At 35.8% G+C, this 5,667-nt stretch overlaps 1 pseudogene; it reads left to right on the top strand.

The window, feature by feature from the left end:
• The first annotated feature begins 5,247 nt into the window (after positions 1–5,247).
• On the top strand, positions 5,248–5,368 carry LOC127188716 (uncharacterized; annotated as a pseudogene).
• The last annotated feature ends 299 nt before the right edge of the window (positions 5,369–5,667 follow it).

The raw sequence follows: 5,667 nt of genomic DNA, 5'->3' as shown, positions 1-5,667 counted from the left end.
ATAAAGTTTCTCATGTGGTGAACCCTGTCCATAAAATTATTTCATTGCTACTTCATAACTCTAATTTTGTTAGTGTTGTGAATTATATATAAAGATATGATATACAGGATAACTGATATGTAGGATATTTGATATGTTGATTCCCATTGGGTTTATGACCCACAGGTTCTATTCACTCTGGTTCCTAATTCTGTACTGAAGACTTTGATGTCCCACGAATTTTCTCTCGTGAGGTCTAGGTCACATCTTCTAATGTTTACCTGATAGCTACAATTTAAGGTTTCTTGGTTCTTAAACATGACTTGGTAAGAATCACCATCCTCTTTAATGTCCAAACTCAGTCCTTTGTTCTCCAAATACATGGGTGAAATTATATTGCAGTGAGTTATGAAAATAATAATTTAAGTATCATTACAAATTTTTCATTCCCTGTCACATCTAGCTTACATCTCTCTCTCAATATTTGGTGATTTGGATGATATAATTATGAAATTCTTCCATTAATTTCTTTTTTTTAATTTTTTATTAATTTATTCTTGTTACATCTCAATGGTTATCCCATCCCTTGTATCCTCCCAGTCTTCCCTCTCTCCCATTTTCCCCTTATTCCCCTCCCCTATGACTGTTCCTAAGGGGAATTTCCTCCTCCTGTATATGCTCATAAGGTATCAAGTCTCTTCTTGGTAACCTGCTATCCTTCCTCTGAGTGCCACCAGGTCTCCCCCTCCAGGGGACATGGTCAAATATGAGGCACCAGCGTTCATGTGAAAGTCATACCCCACTCTCCACTCAACTGTGGAGAATATTCTGTCCATTGGCTATAGAAATGATCATAATGAGTGAGTTAACCCAGAAGCAGAAAGACTCAAATGGTATATACTCACTTATATCTGCATACTAGCCCAAGGGGCATGTCCCACGAAAGCCTTCACTTACCATTAATTTCTTTACAATTCCATTTAGATGTTCCCAGTGAGCACTACCCCATCTCAGTGTGATCAGCTCACTGAAGCCTCAAAACAGCTCAAACTAGTGCTCATACTATGTTCAAACTAACTTAGTAAATTCAAGATATGACAACAGCATTCCCTAGACTTCTACTCGTTGGATGAAGTATCAACATTGTGGCATCATTTTCAAACCTCTTTGTAACATGCACTACATTTGCCTCTCCAGTCTTTACTTTCTTCCCATCTATGTTCTATGTATACCGACCTTTAATTTTCTCAAATATCCTTAATTATTAATCATATATACCTTTTCTGCAGAGATCTCTGATAAAATCTGATTCATATCATTCATGATGATATGAAATTGTTTTCTCTTGAATGTGGACTTGACTTTTAACAAAGAGAATGGCAATTGTGCTCTTACATTCAAAACAAGGAAAAACTGAGATTGTGACTTCTATTTAGCTTTCTTGAGCTGATATAAGACAAGTTATGATCTTCCCTGTACAGAGGAAGAATGTGTAATAAATAAATGAATTATCTATTATTAACAGTCAGAAAAAATAACAAAAGGAAAGAAAACTGAGATGCACTATGTCCATCAGTTAATGAATCATTAACAGCTATTCAAAATCACAAGAGTGAACTGGATAAATAGATTTTTCAGCAGGTGTGTTTTGAATGGACAGCAACTCAACCAAGCCCTTGATTGCAACATTGTAAGACCACACAGCCTAAGGACCCAATTACCATGGGCTTAGCTTCCTGGCCTGCAAAACAATGTACAATAATATGTATATTTTGTTGTTTCTGTAGTATAAGTGTTGAGATAATTTGATGGACAGTAATAATATCCATCATATCAAGAATATACAAAACATTTTTTTCTTCCCAGAACACACTAGTCCTCTGTGACAAATTGTTCTCTTTTCATAAGGCATCCACAGTCTGCTTTTCTCTAACTTATCTGTTATTTTTATTTTTTCCACTATTGTTGTTATTATATTCATGATTATGCCTTTAAATGGGGGGGGGCTGAAGCATCCCCTGTGTGCTTTTCCTATTATTTGCATTAGCAATTCCCAATAGACCATAGTTATCTTTAGAACAAAAATAAAGGAATTATACTGCTGTAGAAAGAAAAAGAAACTACTCATCCCAAAGTCTGACCAAATTTCTGTCAAGTGAAACGCAAGAATTCCAACACAATTAATACTTTTTGTGAAGGATGTGGACACAGAGATAATATTGCTATTGTATATAGATAACTTACATTAAAATATCAGTAACACAGGCATAGGGTCTGAACATATATGATTTTAGGGAGGGTGCTGTTCCTCTCCACTGACACTGTCTTGCAATTTCAAACAATATTATTACTCTGTTATAGTGAAGACCCTTCCTGAATATTTGTGACTGAGCTTTTAACTTTATTAAATGACATCCTTTCTGATGCCTCTCAGGAACAAGCCTGTGATCTGCTATTCTTTTGCCACTATTTAAGATAGTAACTTCAGAATCCACCACAGTCCTATATATGATCCTTTTAAGGACAATGAAGTTAGGCTTCCTCTGTGAAATGCCTCCACCCATGCATGCTCTGGGTGTGCATTATTCCTCTTAAACACCTTCATGTCCTTAACCTTTATGCTTATAATCTATAGTAAAATCTCCTTTTAATAATCTGCCTATACTTTTGAACTTGTTTTCTCTGATTTTCTGTACAACATTAAAGCTAAGTTTCTGGTTTTATATGAGTCAAGGTCCGTAAAAGTTAAGGGAACTCCTCAAGTGATAGCTTATTACTGTATATCTGTCCCTATGGCCACTGACATTATTCCTATTCATATACACTCTATTACATAATGTATACTTGTTAATGTTATTTCATTGTGAACCAATCTGTAAAGTAGTGGTAAAAAAAAAATTAAAGTGATTTTCAGTGGCTCATGACTTTTGTGATTTGACAGAAATATTTACTGATACTGTACGAATGCTCTGAATTCAGCACCAAAGATACATTTGAAATATTTGAATTTTGACCTGTATCTCAGCTAGGCATATGATGCACTATGTTATGCTAAACAGAAGCCACAACTTGCAACTTCTAGCCATCCAACCCATAATAAACACCAAGAGAGGTACTGCTTGATACTCTGTTGCTAAGCAATGGTGGTTTTTATTTTAGAAGTGCCAAATGCATTTTCTATTTAAGATATTTTCAATTTACCATACGTTTGTTGGTATATAATTCCATCCTGAGTCAGGACAACCTGTAGGTTGTTATCCATGATAAAAATATGTGAAATTGAACCAGAAGATATGGAGGGAAATGACAAGAGGAAATAAACTCCAAACCAATGGTTGGTTAGCCAACTCTTGCTGATTAAGCAATGTGAGAATATAACAGTAGGAAGAATCTGGAGACTCAGTTTGCATTTTTGTATAGTCGTGCTTCATCTAAGTTTATTTCTGTTCTTCACCTTCTCAAAGCCAAAGTCAGACTTGATAGTTTGTTGAAAGTGTCTTCCATTCTAAACATTGGGCACATAAAAAGACTAGAGGGTCACCTACATCAAAGAACTCTGATGATGATAAAAAGATTTTTCACCTAGATAAAACCTAAAAGTCCCAATGGGATATTTATTTATTATTGTACTCTTATTCCAAGATTAAACATGCCCCAACTCAGCTAGATTCCAGTCTAAACTAGGTATCAATTGATCAAAAAGTGAGAAATCAAGCAGGTAATGCCAGTTAAATGCCAGTACTTACACACGCGGACATATGAAAACTGAAGTACTTAAAGAACTTTCTAATCACGTCATCATAAGAACTGAGGCAACTTCCTAGTTTATCAACAGAAAGCAGGGGCTGAGTATGGTGTAGAAGAGTGTGTGTCCAGCCAAACAAAGCCAGTCTAAGTCACAGTCATTAAAGATGATAACAGATGGTACACCTGCAGTGTTTCCTAAGAATTTGATGACCACTGCTATTTCCTTTGTCTTCAGACTGTTCTCCTTAGAGCTTTGTATTTGTCACACAATACACCTTCACCTTCTGTAAAACATATGAATAGCTTTTTGGGTATACAGGTAGTCTGTTCCATTCCATGTTATTTAGTTGAATTATAATGAGTATTTTTTTTCTGTTAGCTTCATGACACATGAAGGCAAGTGTCCTCCTTCTTTGTTCTAAGTAAAGTATCTAGTATACAATACATTGTGATTTAAGCCTTGATATATTGAAATGCTGAATGTATCCTGGAAATCTTTTTGGTTTTAGAATCATGTTCATCAAGATCTCCCATTTGAAATGATAAACATTTTTTTCTGCCATGAGTTTCACCTGAACTACCAAATAAAAATTATCTGTGAAGCGGTTGATAAACAAGCTCTTCGCATATGAGGCTATGAACTAAGAAGACCTGAAGATCGCACTTATGCACCTTTAACAATTATTTCAGGTTACTTGTTCAAGTTCAGAATCCTGATACACACACACACACACACACACACACACACACATACACACAATGAATCATTTTGTTTAGGATGAGTTCTCCACATCTTAATTTTGAGAAATGTCTTTTAAACTACAATCATTTGAGTTCGCTATGAAATTTTACTGCCCAATTTAACCTGCTGATGAATTTATTTGTTTACAGATGAATCTACATATTATTCACTGCTGAATAGGTTAGGGATATTTGGACACAATTCACAACAGATTTGACTCCTCTGTATCTGGAATAGGAATGTACTTTAAGTTTCTTTAAAAGTATTTTAATAAGTTCCTATTGTCACCCTTAATCCAAAGATATCTAACCAGCCTTTCCTGCAATAAATGCAATAATTATTTATTCAATGCTTTGCTAGTGGTTGGCTTTGTGTTGACCTGATTTTTTTTTTACATTTTGTGAGGTTGTGAGTAGTAAGAAGCATAAAATTTGGAGTTAGAAATGAGAGCAAGGTTCATATCTACTACTCTCTGATTCATATAGCTGTCCATGAAGCATACACTTTACTCAGTTTTAAAGTATATGTGTAAATATCTAACTTGTAGAGCTAATTTGAGGTCACTTGTGTGGAGTTGTTAGCAGAGCAAATATCAGGATAATACACTAACATTAAAACCTATGTACATGGATATAGAGCATTGTGTTAATGGACTGCATTTATTATTTGACTTGGGTCCCACAACTGAGAGGAAAGTCCTAAGATAAAGAAATTTCAGCTCAGAGAGTGTGGGTAATTTTTATCAATGTCTCAGTACTAATTAGAAATTGAGATTTGATCCTGTCCCTATAGGTCTTACTAGTGTGGCTGCTGTGTCATAGTGTGTCAGTACTGGCAGAGAGGAGAGTGGCTATGTCTTTGCTCCATGGTCTGATATGTGAATGATTAGTGGCCAACACTCCCCGAAAAAAAGAGAGCCTGAGGGGACCACCATTCTAATACTGGAAGGCCCAAACAAGGAGTTAGTCTGAGATAACCAGTCCAGAACAACAAGGGTGTATAGGAATAGACTTTGAGATGATTGTTGCTTAGTGCTATAATGTATGGGTAGGGCATAGCAATCCTGAGACTCCTCCTAAAATGACCATAGACACTCAGAAACCCTGGGCACCCCTACATGAAGCAAGTTAAGGGCAGGTAAATGGAAGACAAGGGAAAACAGAAGGATGTGGGCACAATGAAAAGAGGCAAAACTAGAG

The sequence above is a fragment of the Acomys russatus genome, chromosome 4 (genome assembly GCF_903995435.1).
Source record: "Acomys russatus chromosome 4, mAcoRus1.1, whole genome shotgun sequence".
Lineage (NCBI taxonomy): Eukaryota > Metazoa > Chordata > Mammalia > Rodentia > Muridae > Acomys > Acomys russatus.
Note: the sequence above shows the minus strand (reverse complement) of the source record. Positions and strands in the feature narration are given on the sequence as shown.